This window comes from Schistocerca nitens, chromosome 9 (genome assembly GCF_023898315.1).
Source record: "Schistocerca nitens isolate TAMUIC-IGC-003100 chromosome 9, iqSchNite1.1, whole genome shotgun sequence".
Taxonomy (NCBI): domain Eukaryota; kingdom Metazoa; phylum Arthropoda; class Insecta; order Orthoptera; family Acrididae; genus Schistocerca; species Schistocerca nitens.
In genome coordinates, this window is record NC_064622.1 from 283551477 (window position 1) to 283571641 (window position 20165).

Genomic DNA, 20165 nt, shown 5'->3' on the forward strand with positions numbered 1-20165 from the left:
CCTCAGAAGATAAGTCCCATAGTGCTCAGAGCCATTTGAACCATTTTTTTTTTTTTTTTTTATACAGATAACATCCTTTCACAGTGGCTGAACCATCCCATTGCGATAAATATGCGCCAACACAAGTAGTTTCATAAAACACTATGGTTATTCAGTTAATAAGTAATTAGGAACAGCTTTTTCCGTCTTCATATGGCTACACTTGTGTTTCTAAGATGATACACGGCGTTATCGGTACCTATCCTGGTGGTGTGCTGTGTGGCGACATTCAGTGCGATCAAAGCAAGATTAAAAAGATTCAAAAGTGAATGATTATGTCGTACATGTCGTGTCAATCATTTGAACACAGAAAACGAATAGAAAATGTTGCTCTGTGTGTGCTCTCGTATCCTTTCTTGATGCGCTTAATTCGGTTGTTTACAAAAACCTATCACAACAATTTGTTGTGAAGCACGTATCTGTCACTTAAGAAACGTTTATGTGGGAAAAGGTAGCAAATACTCGTTGCTTTTATGACTAACATGTGAACTGTTCAAAATTCATATTACTGTATGAAGACCTAAGATTCGAAATTATAATTAGATTACAGCTGAAAGTACTGTGGTGGTGGGATGCTAATGACCGCAGACAGTGTTCTCTTGCATCACAGAGTAACGCCTGTTGTCGAGACGTGACTCAGCGACCTTCTAGCAGTCTATTAGCAGCAGTTCTACTTAGCTTGGACCGAACCAAAAGCCACACACGTGGCTGTTCTTGGTTAACAAGTACAACTTGTGATCCCCCTAATGTTTATGTTTAATATCAAGTTTTCCGAGTCCCCATGAATGTAAATAGGGCTAGACAAATCGACAAAGAAACGATGTTGATGAATATGCTTTTCTAAATACTTCACTTCGTTATCTCTTCTAGAAACCAGGTCCGCAACTTCTGGTCTGGTTTTGAGATTGTTGCCATTAGTACGGACAGTAGTAAAATAAATCTCTAACTTAGTGTAATACATTTGTTGCTTTATCACATCTATAAAAAAAAAACGCGTTAACGATAGCACTGGCTGAAAATTAACACGGATGATATCAGTGTTGCCAACGTAAAGTCAGACAGACACGCTAACAGCTAGACAGTAACACGTGTGATACATGTCATGTCTTCATCAGCAACTGTCCCACACTTCACCCTATCAGCTGATAGGGAAAGGTCCGAGAATATGGCGCATCTAAGGGAATTTTATTATTAATCAGAACGTTGTGTTCTTAAAATCTTGAAATTTGTTGCTAAACCTTCATCCATGTGTCCATAATTCAATGCTAAGACGGTATACTACACCATACCTATCCTAATTCTTAAATGCGTAATTTTACGCGAACGTGGTGGGAAAAATGACCCAGGAAGTGAGGTTAAATAACGCATTGTAAGAGATTCAATTTTCAGCTTTGTGTAGTTCCTATTACAAATTAATTTGATTTTAGGGTGCTAACTGATTTAGATTAAACTTAATTTAAAACATATCAATATAAACTGCAGAAATAAAGCATTACGTCGATTCCTGAATAAAATCAGTCAACACTTGGCAAATTCACTGTTTGTGTCAACGTAGATCTATTCAAATAAATAATTGTGTGTTCTGTCCCATCTCAGTATTCTAAACGGCTCCAATATTAGGGGGATGTGCATCTGTACCGGTCTTCACCGTCTTTTTCAAATTCGTCATCCACTAAACAAACTTCTTGATTCGAATCAGCAACCACATCATTTAGTTCATTGTTGTTATACAAGTTGTTGAAGTCTACTCCTGATTCAATTCAGATGGTGAAGATTCATTTCCTCTTATAATTTGTACGTTTTGTCTTACCAGGACCTGCTTCCTTCTTAGTAATTTTTACTTGCCTTCCGAACCGTCACACTTTCTTTGGTTTTCTGTTTAGTTGTCAACACCTCTTCGTGTGGCGCAACTGTCGAAATTGTGGAGAGTTGCTTTTCTCTGTTTGCGTTTCTTCGTTTGTTAGCATATTTCCTACCGTATAACTGCAATAACAAATAAACATATAATGACGTGTGGTTGTGTGATGTATCTAGCCACTGTGTGCGACATTACCCCAGCGGGCATTGGCTGACTAAATACGCTACAAGTAAGTATCAATTAAACACTCTATCTCTGGATGTACAAACACGTGATGATTATTCCTATTATACATGCATCTAAGAAAGCATTACACAGTTGGTCTTATCTCTAAAATATCACTGTAGGAAAATTACAATTAACGATAGCAACACGTATCATGTCACTGCACTAACTCAGCGACAACTGATGGCTTCATCGTCCTGCCGAAACGTAAGTGAAAGGTAAATGTATGTACACGATTGTTTTTATGTATAAGGGGTTTCTACTTTGTATTATACAATGACGGGAAAATACAGTAACGCCAAAAAGAATAAATATAGAGTAATGAAATTTTGAGAATGCATTTGTCTAGGTAACATATTTAAGTGATTAACACTGGAAAACCACACATTAATGTAAGTGCCAATAAGCCATTACAAATAGGAAATGCTGGTACATTAATAACTAATGTAATAGCCAGAATGTTGTGTTGTACAAGTGCCGGATGTCAGGTTGTGGGAAAGGAGTTCCATGACTGTTGTCATGATCGGTCAACACAGGGACGGTTAATTCTGTTTTTGGATAACGTTGGATTTGTCGTCCGATGATGTCCCATATGTTGCTTGATTGGAGACAGTTTTAGTGAACCAGAAGTCCAAGGCAACATGTCAACATTATGTAGAACACATTGGATTACAACAGCGGTATGTGGACGAGCGTTATCCTGTTGGAAAATACACTATGGAATGCTGTTCGTGAAAGGCAGCACAACAGGTCGAATTACCAGACTGACGTACAAATTTGCGGTCGGGGTGCGTGAGATAACCACAAAAGATAATCCTGCTGTCACACGAAATCGCACCCCAGATCAACACTATAGGTGTAGGTCCAGTGTGTCTAGCACGCAGACAGCTCATTGCAGACCCTCAACTGGCCTCCTAACCAACACACGGCCATCACTGGCACTGAGGCAGAACCAGCCTTCATCAGAAAACACAACAGACCTCAGTCCCGTCCTTCAGTGAGCTCTTATTTGACACCACTGATGCAAATGGCAGTGGTTTGGGTCGGTGGAATAGACGCTACAGGGCGACTGGCTCAGAGCTGTCCTTGAAGTAACCGATTTGTAACAGTTCTTTGTGTCACTGTAGTGCCAACTGCTGCTAAAATTGTTACTGCAGAGCAGTGCGATGCGCCAGATCCACTCGCCGAACACGATGGTCTTTCCTCTCAGGAGTACTACGTGGCTGTCGGAGCACGATCTTCTTGCGACCGTACATTCTCCAGACCATAGTTGCCATGTACAGTGGCTACATTCCTGTCAAGGCTTTCTGCAATATCGCAGAGGGAACATCCAGCTTCTCGCACCCCTATTACACGACCATGTTCAAACTAAGTGATATGTTGATAAAGGCGTCTTTGTCGCCTTAAAGGCATTCTTGACTAACATCAACTCACTATGTCAAATCTTAGAGGTTATAACGCTCGCGACCATTAAAGCGTGGTTTTAAAGCAAACCTGATTTGCGCCGGCCTCAGTAGCCGAGCGGTTCTAGGCGCTTCAGTTCGGAACCGCGCGACCGCTACGATCGCAGGTTCGAATCCTGCCTCGGGCATGGATGTGTGTGATGTCCTTAGGTTAGTTAGGTTTAATTAGTTCTAAGTTTTAGGGGACTGATGACCTCAGATGTTGAGTCCCATAGTGCTCAGAGCCATTTGAACCATATTTGAAACCTGATTGGCATCCTCATAGGGGCGCTGCTAGCGTAGCGCCACTCTAATCGACTGGCGCAAAATTTGAATAAAAGTCATCTTTCAGAATTAGAAACACACATACCAACATTCGTTTACGTCGCACAGCTTCTTTTTATTGTTGCTATTTGTTCCAGTCAGCGCGCATTTAAGAATTGTTGGTCTGAAGAGAAACCTGAAATATCAGGCAAACATTTGTTACTGGTCTTCGATTGTTGAGAGTTATCCCCCAGTTGACACAACTGATAATTTTGCAGACAGCCTCTTGTTTCTCCTGCTACATTTTGTCCTTTTGCATCACTAAGCAACGTGTCCAGCCAGTTTTGTCTCAGTCAATACATGTACGAGGACTATTCAGAAAGTAGGGGACGTTTTGGCATTAAAAAAACTAAGTACAAGAAATATATTTTATTATGTACATCTGAAAGAGCGAATGACATACTACTTTTCCACATAGTCACCAATCACAATGAAGCACTTATCATAGTGGTGGACAAGCTTTGAAAGACCTTCATCGTAAAATTCTGCCGCCTGAGACTTCAGCCAGTGAGTCACGCCCGCCTGGAGTTCCGCGTCATCATCAAAGCGCTGCGTTGCAAGCCAGTTCTTCATCTGGGAAAACAAGTGGAAGTCTCTTGTTGCAAGATCAGGGCTGTAGGGCGGATGAGGGAAAAATTCCCGTTTGAATGACTTCAGGAGTTCTTCAGTGCGGTTTGCCGTGTGAGGTCGGGCATTGTCGTGCAAAAACAGAATTTTGGACGTCAGCTGTCCTCGGCGTTTGTTTTGAACTGCTCTATTAAGGCTGTGCAAAGTTTGACAAACCGAGCGAGGTGGCGCAGTGGTTAGCACACTGGACTCGCATTCGGAAGGACGACGGGTCAATCCCGCGTCCGGCCATCCTGATTTAGGTTTTCCGTGATTTCCCTAAATCGCTCCAGGCAAATGCCGGGATGGTTCCTTTGAAAGGGCACGGCCGACTTCCTTCTCCATCCTTACCTAATCCTATGAGACTGATAACCTCGCTGTTTGGTCTCTTCCCCCAAACAACCAACCTACCAAAGTTTGACAGTAGCGGGCAGAATTTATGGTTGCTCCACGTTCAAGAAAGTCAATAAGAAGCACACCCTGCCTATCCCAAAACACTGTCGCCATCAACTTCCTTGCTGACAAGGTTCGCAATCATTTTCTTGGGTTTTGGAGGGACCTTGTGTGCCCCCACTCCATGGACAGTAATTTGGTCTCACAATTGACGTGTTTCACCCAAGTCTCGTCACCGGTTACGATTCGATCCAGTAATGAATCACCATGTTTGTGGTAGGCCAGGAGAAATGTCAACGCTGCCCCCATTCGCTGTTCTTTATGGTGCTCGGTAAGCATTTTGGACACCCATCGTGCACAAAATTTGTGGTAGCCTAGCTTTTGAGTGACAATTTCAAACAACAAAGTCGGTGAAACTTGTGGAAAACAAAGCGAAAGCTCCGTTATTGTGAAGCGACGGTTTTCACGAATCGTTTCATCAACTTAGGCGACAAGATCGTCAGTCACAATGCTCGGGCGTCTACTCTTCTCTTCATCATGAACGTTGGTTCGCCCATTTTTAAATCGAATGCACCATTTCCGGACGGAACATCCACTCATTACGTTGTTTCCGTACACTTCGCACAATTCACGATAAATTTCTATAGGTTTTAGGTTTTTTACCAACAAAACTAGTATCACAGACCGCACCTCACAACTGCGGGATTTTCGATTGCAGCGCACATTTCAAATTCGAATATCGAAAAAACCAGACGCGCAGAGACGTCCCCGCTGTCACGGATGGATGCCAACGGAGCTGCCGAGCACACACGTACCAAAATATACGCGAACGGCACGCGCCTAGCGGCGTCAGACGGAAACGTTCCCTACTTTCTGAATAGCCCTGGTACTTCCAAGACACAATGATGGATCATAATCTGTGGTTATCAGGTAACGTGGAATCTCTTACCGGCACTGGTGTGCCACTTATTAGCTCTGTAAACGCGAATGGAGAGTTTCGCTGAGTGTTTCGCGCTGTAAACGTTAATTACACCTACAATACCCCAAGACAGTCACGAATAAAACTAAAATGACTCGCAGTAATTTTACGCTTGCTTGGCACCCTTCACAGTTCCTGTCTTATTCCTAGCACGTTTATCCACTTCTGTTACCAACTATCGTAGAGTTCAACTGGTGGAAGTTGCAACAAGCAGGCAGCTGAGTGAATCACATATTACGTTTCACAAATAGTATCATAACGGAGAACATCAAAGGACTGTCAACGCACACGCCTATATTAAGAAATATTAATAAAGGTCAGAGACTACTAATGATTCAAATAATCAAAAATTGCACCAGTTACTTATTTCTTCATGCTTAGCACAATGTGTTTTGAGAACTTGTTCTCATTTTCACTTGCGTTTTTTACGTAAATATATTTGTGACGTTTGCATGTGTGGCTTTCTGCGTCTCTTGCTCTTTAATTGTCTTTTTGTAGTTCCAATCGGAAAATGAGACCATGAGTCTTGGAATTTTTTTATACGCTGTTGTTAGAGATGGTATCTTTGTATGTCAACTTATAGGTATTGTGCCTCATCGATTACACAGGCAAATTATCACTTACGCTCTTTGTTTTTGCAATCAAAATATGAGACAGAGATATTACGACATATGGTTTCACAAAGAGTTTGAACAGTCAGAGACGTTACATTTTCCGTGTAATGGAGGAGGCATAATACTTGTAAGTAGAGAAACAAAAATACCATTTCTAACATTAGCATATAAAAACATTCCAAGATTCGTTTTGTCTGATTTTCTAATTGTCGTGTAGCCCTAAAAAGGCAACTACAGTGTAAAAGAGGCAGAAAATCGCACATGCAAACGTCACAAAAATATTTATGTATACAAACGCACTTAAAAATGAGAATAAATTCACAACAGTGTTGCGTACGTATGAAAATATAAGTAACTAGTGCAGATTTTTATTATTTAAATTAAATAATGAATGACACAGTCGAAAGCTTTCCAAAAGCATCGAGTATGATGAACGAAATTAAGCTACTTATTGGGCTGCACCAACAATTAATTGCCATTAATTTCCCATACTCTACGTTCTCGTATAACATAATCGAGCCTTTGCAGTTATCAATGAGCAGAAAATAAAACTCTTCTCCTTTCACATTGTCACGCATAACGGCTGTTCATGTATCACAGCTTATTTATTAATCTGCATAGGTGCCGCCGGCCGCGGTGGTCTAGCGGTTCTAGGCGCTCAGTCCGGAGCCGCGCGACTGCTACGGTCGCAGGTTCGAATCCTGCCTCGGGCATGGATGTGTGTGATGTCCTTAGGTTAGTTAGGTTTAAGTAGTTCTAAGTCCTAGGGGACTGATGACCATATATGTTAAGTCCCATAGTGCTCAGAGCCATTTTGCATGGGTGCCGTGATTATTATCAGAAAAAAAATGTTTTTATGCATGCTGTAAGAATGAAAACAATGTATACTGATACTATTGTTTTTTTTCTGCCGTTTATCGCGTCTGTAAATGATTCATATATGTAGAAAATACAAAGTTGTATCATTGTCGTTGTTGTTGTTGTTGTGGTCTTCAGTCCAGAGACTGGTTTGATGCAGCTCTCCATGCTACTCTATCCTGTACAAGCCTCTTCATCTCCCAGTACCTATCGCAACCTACATCCTTCTGAATTTGCTTAGTGTATTCATCTCTTGGTCTCCCTCTACGATTTTTACCCTCCACGCTGCCCTCCAATACTAAATTGTTGATCCCTTGATGCCTCAGAACATGTCCTACCAACCGATCCCTTCTTCTAGTTAAGTTGTGCCACAAACTTCTCTTCTCCCCAATCCTATTCAATACCTCCTCATTAGTTATGTGATCTACTCTTCTAATCTTCAGCATTCTTCTGTAGCACCACATTTCAAAAGCTTCTATTCTCTTCTTGTCCAAACTATTTATCGTCCATGTTTCACTTCCATACATGGCTACACTCCATACAAATACTTTCAGAAATGACTTCCTCACACCTAAATCTATACTCGATGTTAACAAATTTCTCTTCTTCAGAAACGCTTTCCTTGCCATTGCAAGTCTACATTTTATATCCTCTCCACTTCGAACATCATCAGTTATTTTGCTCCCCAAATAGCAAAACTCCTTTACTACTTTAAGTGTCTCATTTCCTAATCTAATTCCCTCAGCATCACCCGACTTAATTCGACTACATTCCATTATCCTCGTTTTGCTTTTGTTGACGTTCATCTTATATCCTCCTTTCAAGACACTATCCATTCCGTTCAACTGCTCTTCCAAGTCCTTTGCTGTCTCTGATACAATTACAATGTCATCGGCGAACCTCAAAGTTTTTATTTCTTCTCCATGGATTATAATACCTACTCCGAATTTTTCTTTTGTTTCTGCTGTGTTGGCAGAAGAGCCAACACCGTATTGCTAGAAGAGGCCGAAATGCACGCGTTTAATTACACGCAGACTGGCGTGCGGTCTGGAACAGTTAAGGGAATTTTTAGTAGCAAATGAAGTACGTAGTTGATGTAATACTTAACTTTAATCCATAATTGTAGAACATCGGTCTGACGGTACAGGCATCACAAGTTAAATATCTATTGATAATGGCGCCTTGCTAGGTCGTAGCAAATGACGTAGCTAAAGGCTATGCTAACTATCGTCTCGGCAAATGACAGCGTATTTGTCAGTGTAGCATCGCTAGCAAAGTCGGCTGTACAACTGGGGCGAGTGCTAGTACGTCTCTCTAGACCTGCCGTGTGGCGGCGCTCGGTCTGCGATCACTGACAGTGGCGACACGCGGGTCCGCCGTATACTAATGGACCGCGGTCGATTTAAAGGCTACCACCTAGCAAGTGTGGTGTCTGGCGGTGACACCACAGTTTCCTTCACTGCTTGCTCAATATACAGATTGAAAACATCGGGGAGAGGCTACAACCCTGTCTCACTCCCTTCCCAACCACTGCTTCCCTTTCATGCCCCTCGACTCTTATAACTGCCATCTGGTTTCTGTACAAATTGTAAATAGCCTTTCGCTCCCTGTATTTTACCCCTGCCACCTTCAGAATTTGAAAGAGAGTATTCCAGTCAACATTGTCAAAAGCTTTCTCTAAGTCCACAAATGCTAGAAACGTAGGTTTGCCCTTCCTTAATCTAGCTTCTAAGATGAGTCGTAGGTTCAGTATTGCCTCACGTGTTCCAACATTTCTACGAAATCCAAACTGAGCTTCCCCGAGGTCGGCTTCTACTAGTTTTTCCATTCTTCTGTAAAGAATTCGCGTTAGTATTTTGCAGCTGTGACTTATTAAACCGATTGTTCGGTAATTTTCACATCTGTCAACGCCTGCTTTCTTTGGGATTGGAATTATTATATTCTTCTTGAAGTCTGAGGGTATTTCGACTGTTTCATACATCTTGCTCACCAGATAGTAGAGTTTTGTCAGGACTGGCTGTCCCAAGGCCGTCAGTAGTTCCAATGGAATGTTATCTACTCCAGGGGCCTTGTTTCGACTCATGTCTTTCAGTGCTCTGTCAAACTCTTCACGCAGTATCTTATCTCCCATTTCATCTTCATCTACATCCTGTTCCATTTCCGTAAGTATTTCCATAAGTATATCGCCCTTGTGTAGACCTTCTATATACTCCTTCCACCTTTCTGCTTTCCCTTCTTTGCTTAGAACTGGGTTTCCATCTGAGCTCTTGATGCTCATGCAAGTGGTTCTCTTTTCTCCAAAGGTCTCTTTAATTTTCCTGTAGGCAGTATCTACCTTACCCCTAGTGAGATAAGTCTCTACATCCTTACATTTGTCCTCTAGCCATCCCTGCTTAGCCATTTTGCACTTCCTGTCGATCTCATTTTTGAGACGTTTGTATTCCTTTTTGCCTGCTTCATTTACTGCATTTTTATATTTTCTCCTTTCATCAATTAAATTCAATATATCTTCTGTTACCCAAGGATTTCTACTAGCCCTCGTCTTTTTACCTACTTGATCCTCTGCTGCCTTCACTACTTCATCCCTCAAAGCTACCCATTCTTCTTCTACTGTATTTCTGTCCCCCGTTCCTATCAATTGTTCCCTTATGCTCTCCCTGAAACTCTCTACAACCTCTGGTTCTTTCAGTTTATCCAGGTCCCATCTCCTTAAATTCCCACCTTTTTGCAGTTTCTTCAGTTTTAATCTACAGGTCATAACCAATAGATTGTGGTCAGAGTCCACATCTGCCCCTGGAAATGTCTTACAATTTAAAACCTGGTTCCTAAATCTCTGTCTTACCATTAGATAATCTATCTGAAACCTGTCAGTATCTCCAGGCTTCTTCCATGTATACAGCCTTCTTTTATGATTCTTGAACCAAGTGTTAGCTATGATTAAGTTGTGCTCTGTGCAAAATTCTACCAGGCGGCTTCCTCTTTCATTTCTTAGCCCCAATCCATATTCACCTACTACGTTTCCTTCTCTCCCTTTTCCTACTACCGAATTCCAGTCACCCATGACTATTAAATTTTCGTCACCCTTCACTATCTGAATAATTTCTCTTATTTCATCATACATTTCTTCAATTTCTTCGTCATCTGCAGAGCTAGTTGGCATATAAACTTGTACTACTGTAGTAGGCGTGGGCTTCGTATCTATCTTGGCCACAATAATGCGTTCACTATGCTGTTTGTAGTAGTTTACCCGCATTCCTATTTTCCTATTCATTATTAATCCTACTCCTGCATTACCCCTATTTGATTTTGTGTTTATAACTCTGTAGTCACCTGACCAGAAGTCTTGTTCCTCCTGCCACCGAACTTCACTAATTCCCACTATATCTAACTTTAACCTATCCATTTCCCTTATTAAATTTTCTAACCTGCCTGCCTGATTAAGGGATCTGACATTCCACGCTCCGATCCGTAGAATGCCAGTTTTCTTTGTCCTGATAATGACATCCTCTTGAGTAGTCCCCGCCCGGAGATCCGAATGGGGGACTATTTTACCTCCGGAATATTTTACCCAAGAGGACGCCATCATCATTTAACCATACAGTAAAGCTGCATGCCCTCGGGAAAAATTACGGCCGTAGTTTCCCCTTGCTTTCAGCCGTTCGCAGTACCAGCACAGCTAGGCCGTTTTGGTTAGTGTTACAAGGCCAGATCAGTCAATCATCCAGACTGTTGCCCCTGCAACTACTGAAAAGGCTGCTGCCCCTCTTCAGGAACTACACGTTTGTCTGGCCTCTCAACAGATACCCCTCCGTTGTGGTTGCACCTACGGTACGGCCATCTGTATCACTGAGGCACGCAAGCCTCCCCACCAACGGCAAGGTCCATGGCTCATGGGGGGGTTGTTCGTAGTTCATAGTTCATGTTAAACTGCAGTTAGCTGGGTAAGTCTCTTCAAAGGACGAAGTACGGCAAGGGTATACCGTCCCCAACAGGATCACGCCTAGTAGAGAACTATTGTGCTCCAACTTCAGTATTAACAACACATTGTCTTACATAGATACCTATCATACTACTGACGGGTTTCACCATTCGTAACGAGATGTTTTGTAGCCAACGGTCTAGCCCCGTTGTGAATACCGTTTCCCGTCGGATCACCAGAGTTAATCAATTGAAGACATAAAATCCGAATATAAGTCCGTGATCATATTTTGGCACTTTCGTTGACACGTCTGTCTTGATCACACCAACTTTTACACTTCACTATTACCAGTTTCTGCTACTGCCATCTTCAGATCATAAAATATTCTGATGCAGTATCAACGTCAAACATATAGATACATAATAAATACTTACTATGTCACCAAAGTTAAGCAACGCCGGGTGTGGCCAGTACTTGAATGGGTAACCGCCATAGTACGCCACGCATTACTGGCAGCTTTATTTTTGCCTTTATGGCAAAGGAAAAGGTGAGAGGTGGCGTGGAGTTTCTTTATATCAGACTTTGCGTCAATGGACTTGGTTAAACTTCAAACTTCTTCACTGTGTCGCACGAAGTGAGGACATAGTAGTCCGGCCGTCGGACTGGGACGCTAAGCTTGAGTCTCAGATTTCACGAAGGAAAGTTGTCAGTGTGCGCGATGCAAATGTAAAATCCTTCCAATTAGGCGGCTGAACATGCCCTTCGGGGTCTCCCAGCCAGCAATGCCATACGAGTTCAGATGATTGTAGAAGTAGTTAATAAAATACATTTTTAATTCACCTTTGAATGTTCAGGAATTCCCGTGTTCCTGTTTCATATTTATAGCTAGCTTGTTGCAGAGCTTTCTGGGCACCAGCGTACAGAACCTAGCCACATCTTGAGAAGATATCATCCCGGTTTAAATACTGGCTGCCGACGCTAAATAGATGTTACAGACTGCGCTAAAATTACAATAGGCCGTGACTAGTATCATTTAAGTCATAGAAATACCTACAAATGATAATTTGCGTCGGTGTGAACTGGAATGATGAATGATGTATTTCCAACCGTAGATGTTAGAAGTAGGAATCTGGAAAACTAGAGTCTGTATAGGGAAAATATCTTACAGCTATATGTTTCAAACGTCAGGCACGTACAAAAGACAGCGCAAACGATAGTCAGTTCATTCAATAAGCGAAAGAATGTCACATTTTAAAAAGTCAAAATTAGCTGAAGTACGAATGAAGACACCTGTAATTGTAATTCGTTATTTTGTAAATCACGGGCTAGTTTACTCACCATCTACCTTACAAAGATATGCCATCGGTACTATTAACAGATGTAAAAGGGCACCAAAGCTGGACGCCTAGCTCGGAAAGGGCTTAAATTCACAAACTTCGGGATAAAAATTAGCGTTGGGAACATCTCTATGGTGCCAATTTAAAATCTGATTTTTACCCTAGAATATGTTACAGCCGCTTATAAACACCTTCCGTTACAAAGCAAAGTATGTACAATAATTTCTTTTTGTAACCTAATTTTTAGAAGTGCTTGATAAAAACACTACGCCCTAAATGCAATTTTTCGTTCACTATACAGTTGATGATTGATGTCTAGTTTGAACCAGTCTGATAACCATGTTCCTAAAACGTAGTAACTAATATTTTAGGAGCCCGTCTTCCCTGAAAGAATGGTTCACTGCTAAAAATTGCTTGCAGGATATATTTACGTCGCTCTGAGTGTTATAAGCGTAATTGGTTAACTCACAAAATGAATGTTACAAAAACTGCACAGTGACATATGGTATAATGGGCAAGGGCGTAATTCTCTTGGGAAGAAAGGACAATTTAGATGAACTGGAATAAACCTGTGAGTAAAAGTTTTTGCTTCTGTGCGCTCATTGCGTGCTATAAGAATAATTTATAGTTTGTAGTCCATCTTTGTGGGTAATTACAGACGCAGTGTGTCACCCTACGTTTTCTGAATTGATCCCAAGTCTGACTCTAAGGACATGGGAGCAAGAACAAAAACGTTTTCCTGTGAGCCTAAAAGACTTACGTTCCAAAGCCAGCATCGGGATCCTCTTAGACTCTTAACCCAAATCTTCGAGTACATCAGCTATGAGACTAGAAGTTACATTTAGACAGTGCGTGTCTCCATCATCGTATAGCACGAAGAAAGAAGATAATAAATAATCAGAAGAGAGCAATATCTCGTTGCAAGCTGTCACAGAAAGGCGACAAACACATTTTCCATTGTTGAACAGTATTATAACTTCAGAAACCGCAAATGCTATTGAAATGAATACAGGCAACACTCCACGTCAAGTGTGCAGACGTGACGACAAAGAAATGAAGCGCTTACTATGTAAATCAGCGAAGTTGTTGACTGCATTAACCGTAAGAACAATGACACGGCACGTTACGGAAGTGACTGTTGTCTTTTAAAAGTAGATGACGCAATACGAAGCTATTTTCTGTAGCAATCGCGCAGTTGTACAAGACCGAAGCATTTTATAAGGAAAAATCTTGTAGCTCCATCGTCGGGAAGCAAATAATTTTATGAATGCATCAGTTTCGATTTTCAAAGATTGACAGCAGTTATGCGAACGATAACTGTTTGATTGGTCCAGTTTGATTTTTTTTTTTTTTTTTTTTTTTTTTGTTCTCGAACCTAAATTTACATTTATTGAAAGTTGGTTCCAATGTAAAAGCGTCTGATTGAAGTTTTCAGTTTTGGTTTCATGTTCAGAAGCTATGCTTCATGCTGTTAACATTCATCTACTGTCAGTGTCACCTTTCACTCAAAATGAAATAAAAGGCGCTGTGGCGGACAGCGTCAATGAAATAATACAACTAAACCTATCATACAAGATTCTGGCACTGCTTGGTTTTAGAAACTTCTGGAAACAGTTTTTTTAAGTAACTGACCTATCCACATGGAGATAGAACTAAAAAAAACACATACCGCGATCCGACTCTTTCCGACACAAAACCACCTTTAGTTAATATTGGGTAATTAAAAAGTATTCATAAAACATGGATCACGTTTCACACAAGTTTTGTAGATAAAATATGATTCCAGAATTTCATAATGACGTTAAGGTTCATTTTCATTTTGATAATATCGTCAGTTTTGTTTTTCGACGTATGATCCTCACGTCAAACCTATTCAACCCTATCCCATATAAATGATTCGCATGCATACTCCGTTGGTGGAAGGGGGCGGCTTTCTTTCAAATTGTGACTCACTTAACCACGCAGTAAATTCACTTGCATTCTAAATGAATAACGTGTAATATGTTTATTCAGTTAAAAACCACGTCATCATTACAAGGTTTACATCAGTGACATCATGAGCTCCAAGTAAATAAGATTTTGGCTCAGTTCGAAGTAGCAGTTTAAATTCGATTATGACTGTATCATACGTGTTACTTATGCAGGTGTGGCATGTTCGTGTGACAGATTTTTATGTTAGCAGAGACAACGAGGGTAAAGTTTAAAGGACTAAAAACGTCGATTTGTCGATAGATATATTCATTTTCGTGAGGACCCGTATGACATCTATATGAACTGAATAAATTACCAGTAACCACTAGATATATGACAAACTGAAATGATTTAAGAAAATTTTGCCGCGAGGGATTAGCCGAGCGGTCTAATTCGCTGCAGTCATGGACTGTGCGGCTGATTCCGGCGGAGGCTCGAGTCCTCCCTCGAGCATGGGTGTGTGTGTGTTTGTCCTTAGGATAATTTAGGTTAAGTAGTGTGTAAGCTTAGGGACTGATGATCTTAGCAGTTAAGTCCCATAAGATTTCACATACATTTAAACATTTTTTAAGAAAATCTTGTTGGCCAGAAGTTGAACGATATCTAGCAGCAAAACCAACAGACGCTGTGGTTTTAGGCTATTATTTTATTCCTGGAACAGGTTCGAACGACTGACGACCCCCGTAGCTGAAATACACTTAAAAACAGTAACCGTTTATACACAGGTTTGTTTCGGATATGTTGTTACAGTTGAGTTCTTCAGAGTTTCCTCTGCATCCATGAGTTTCCTCGGCATGCTTGAATTCTGATACGAAGCCATATCACGCAACGAAATTTAGAAACCGAATGGAGCTCAGCCCTAGTGGCCATTGAACGTTTGAGCTTCTTGACAACGATTTCTGAAATTGATAGATTAGTTCATATGAAACGATTCTACATATCCTCCACCCTCCTACCATTGTATCCAGACATGTGCATACTGAATTCGCTTATATGGCGGCTGCATCAAGAACTGTATTATGTTAACATCGTAAAAATTAATAACTTGGTATAACTGGAGCATTACATTAAGCAAGCTGCAGTCCTACAAGGGCTGACCCTCTCCGATTTTTTCCATATTTATGGGACTTTTGTTAATGCCCGAACATCTGTTTCCTAAAGCAGCACGACGTTATCCTAAAAAAATCGTTTTTGGAAAGTAAAAAATTTCCTCCTGCTGTTAATTACTAAACATTTCAGGCTTGATCCTGTAATTGCCAATGGCTCAGTACGTAGCGTATACGAGGTGCGACAATAAAGTAATGAGACTCATGTGAAAAAAAAATGTTGCTTACCGTTTTAGTCAAGTTTAGTGTAGTCTCCTTCAAAGTAGTTTCCTTCTGATTGCACACACTTTTTCCAGCGCTTCTGCCATTTATGGTAACATTTCTGGTACTCATCTTCTGTAATATCCTCAAAGACCCGCGTCAGAGCTTTTTGGATATCTTATCTTGTTTGAAAACGGTGTCCCTTGACCGCCGTTTTGACTCTTGGAAATAGAAAAAAGTCGCACGGAGCGATATCTGGTGAATGAGGTGGCTGTGGTAGTACTGAAATTTGTTTTGAGGTTAAAAATTCCTGTACTGCCAGAGCAGTATGGGATGGCACATTATCATGATGCAGAATACAATTATCAGCAATGTTGACATGGACACGAAGAACTCTTTTACGAAGTCTTTCTAAAACTTCTGTTTGTAGTAATATTGGTTAACTGTTTGTCCAGGAGGCCCCCACTCTTTATGAACAATTGCCTTGGAATCAAAGAAGCACACAAGCATGCATTGCACTTTTGACTTTGACATGCGAACTTTCTTTGGTCTGAGTGATCCCTTTGAGCACCATTGCGAACTTTGGCGTTTTGTCTCTGTATCATACTGAAAAAAACAACTTTCATCACTAGTGATAACACGGCTCAACAGTTCTAGATTGATTTCCGTTTGCTCTAACAGATCGGCTGCCACATTTTTCCGTGTTTCTCGCTGTTGTGGTGTGAGATTTTTGGGGACCATTTTTGCACAGATCTTTCTCATACCAAGATATTCAGTTATCATTAGATGAACCGTTTCTAGAATGATGTTCAGTCCTTCTGCAATCATTTTCACGGATAATCTTCGACCAGATCGTACGAGTTCAAACACCCTGGCCAAGTTGACAACCGTCTGTGAGGTTGATGGTCGTCCATTGTGGTCTTCATCTACAACATTCGTTCTGCCGTCACTAAACATTTTATGCCAACGAAAAACTTGAGCTCTTGAAAAAAGCCTTCTCAAGCTAACCGTAAGTGGTCGTCGCGTTTTCACCAAATTTAACGCAAAAAGAAATGGCATACCGTTGCGCAATATTTTGCGGTTCCATTTCTGTGACGAGAGACACAAACACGTGTTAACTTGTTACAGCACAACTCACGACTGAGCAATTGCATCGATGTGCCGCTTGGACTAGAAGCAGCTTATAGACCAAGGTCACAGATATTGTGCCTACGCAAGCCTGCAGGGTTGCCACATCTTGCAAAGAAAATCGGTCTCATTACTTTATTGTCGCACCTCGTAAATTTATAAAGTCGTGTTTGAAGCTCGTCGATAGGACTCTTTTTACCTTTTATTGAAATTCCATATTTATTAACAAATGCAAATGTTAACAAACGAATATTGAGCGAAAAGGTTTTTAGAAAAAGCACCATATACCATATTTCTATTTTTAATTACTAATCTCATCAAAATAATTTAGTGTGACGCAATTACATGGTGTAAGGCATGTAAAAATTCGCCTGATATCAGCCGAAGGAATACTACAGGAGTTCCAAAGTGCTGCCAGTAGTCCATCTAGCACAATGACTGTGCGTTGCGAGTTAACGAGAATAGGTTACAATAGTCGAGCAGCTCCCCAGAAGCCACGTACTTCTGTGGTCAAAGCTAAGCGACCTTGAGATTGTGTAAACAGCGACGCCACTGGCAATGGATGAATGAAAAAAGTGATCAGGATACTTTTGACCATATAGCGTCAGCGTTATTCAAAGTAGTAACAAAACGCTTGGACTTTTTTTTTGGTGTCAGTTGCTGATATGACTTGAAACGTAACTCCGTCTTCATCTATAGTACACTAAGTACTGTCTGTAAGCCCAAGAAAAATTTATGTACACCCGGAACGCCTTTTGTGCTACTGGCTGAACGCGATAGTGTTGTGGTACATACACCAATGTATCATTTCAGCTGTGGGAGATGGATTCAAGAGCGCTTACATGAAGTGTCGTGAAGGAAAAAGGGATCACCGCAAGCGTATTTCCTGCAGATGGAAGAAATAAGGTTGCCTGTAACTATTAAACACTAGAGTTTCAGTTAATGTCTGAGACTACATCCACACTTCTTCACCACGTCCTGTGTATGAGGGCTATTCGTTTATTAACGTCCGATCGCTAACGAAATAGAAACAACACTGAAAATCAAAACCGGTTTAATTCCAACAGTTAGCTATACCTTCCAGCTACTTCCCAATGCACTAACCGCTATGACTCACGCATTTGCCATAACGTTGCACCAACTTTCCAAAACCCCTTCATCATAGCAGGCTGCAGCCTGTGCTTTCTGCCAATTGTCCACAACGGGGTTCTTCTCATTGTCTGTGCCAAAATACTATAATATATGATCAAAAGTATCCGGACACCCCGCCGTCCGCTGGTGGCCGAGCGGTTCTAGGCGCTACAGTCTGGAGCCGCGTGATCGCTACGGTCGCAGGTTCGAATCCTGCCTCGGGCATGGATGTGTGTTATGTCCTTAGGTTAGTTCGGTTTAAGTAGTTCTAAGTTCTAGGGGACTGATGACCTCAGAAGTTAAGTCCCATAGTGCTCAGAGCCATTTGAGCCTTAATAGCAAAATTCGCAGCCCTTGAAGAAGACGGCTGAGCCTGTCATGGAATATTGTGCAGAAAAGGAAAACAACAACTCAGCAGAAGACCTGGAAGCAAACTATTGTTTGCCTGACGTTGAAGTACTTCTGTAGCCAGCGAGAGCCACAGATCTCCTCCCGATAGAACGTCTATGGGAGTAGCTCGAACGTCAACCACGTCCCAATGCGAGTGTGCAGTACATCAAGGACAGGTACAACAAATGATAATTAATTGAAACCCTCAGATGCCGACAGGTGTTGCTGATATACCTCGATGAGGACGGCTGATAATGTGTGCCCCGACCGGGACTCGAACCCGGGATCTCCTGCTTACAGGGCAGACGCTCTATCCATCTGAGCCACCGAGGACACAGCTCAGCTGACGACAGGTTGATATACCTCGACGGGGACAGCTGAAAATGTGTGCCCCGACTGGGACTCGAACCCGGGATCTCCTGCTTGCATGACAGACGCTCTATCCATTGAGCCACCGAGGACACAGATAAATAGCGCGACTGCAGGGACTTATTGCTTGCATGCTTCCCGTGAGACCCACATTCCCAACTGTCCAAAATATACATACGTTATGTACCTAATAGATATCTGCCCATGCACTCATTACTCGCGCACACTAAGGTGACGATTCCCGTAAGAGTTCGGGCAACCTATGCGCATTCGCACAGACGATGGTCAATGGCTGGGTAGCCTTTAACTGTACATATGAAGATAGTAACTTGTTCTCGAAAAAACAGATACTGTTGATGACCGTGCAGCTGTCTCCATCGAGGTATGTCAACAACACCTGTCGGAAGCTGAGGGTTTCAATTAATTGTCATTTATTCTAGAGAAGCTGCACGCTGGTATCTGTTCTTTCGAGAACAGTTACTATCTTCACATACAGTTACAACAGTACCTACCAGATTGTCTCACGAGGGGATGCAACGGCTTTATGACACCCTTCGGAAACGAATCGCTGCATGCATCCTGGCCAGTGTGTGTGCAACGTAGTACTGATAAGTGGACTCATAAAGACTGGTATTTCGAAAATCTGACTCGATATTGTAATAACCGGACTAACATTACATATCGTCTCAATTCGTGAAGTTTAATTTCCCTTCTTCCTTCTCTTCTGGCGCTTCACTATTTTATCATTCATTCTACAAATTTCCGGTAAAACATTATATTTTAGGTAGCCTTGTTTTACGATTATTTGTGAAGTGTTGAGTTCCATTTCCCATTAACAAAAGAAAGCTTGCTGTAGTTAAAAAATAAGGGCTCTGGAAACTGTCAACTGCATTGCAGATGCCATGTCCAATTAGTTAGCCAGTGAATTCTTCTGTAGGAGTCAAGGAAATTAGGCTCCTTCCACGCAGCACAGACAATTTAAGCACCAGTGAAAGTGAAAGCGTGAGTGACGGTGTAATTTGTGATGTGCCACTTGCAGCAAAGCAGGAAGACTGAATGCACAGCACGCTTGCGTCAACCAAACCGTCGTGAAGATCTCCTACGGCCACCATCGTGGTCTGCTGAAGCGTCAACAGCTACAGACGACTAAAGGGTGGCAGCTGGACGACCACCTGAATACTGAACAGTAGTTTCCCCGTAGTATTTTTAATGAGTTACATAGCGCGTCACTTACTTTGCAAAACAGGTATTTTGTGAACTATCCAGACTCATACC

The 20165-nt window shown here is 41.6% G+C and overlaps 1 protein-coding gene and 1 non-coding gene across 3 annotated transcripts in view; one reads left to right on the forward strand and one right to left on the reverse strand.

Moving 5' to 3' along the window:
- LOC126203573 (alpha-tocopherol transfer protein-like) overlaps positions 1-20165 on the forward strand; it is a 167797-nt gene that overhangs the window by 61840 nt on the left and 85792 nt on the right. The gene's annotated exons all lie outside the window — the stretch shown is intronic.
- On the reverse strand, positions 18781-18854 carry Trnat-ugu (transfer RNA threonine (anticodon UGU)). Its single transcript has one exon. It is a non-coding gene; the product is annotated as a tRNA-Thr (tRNA).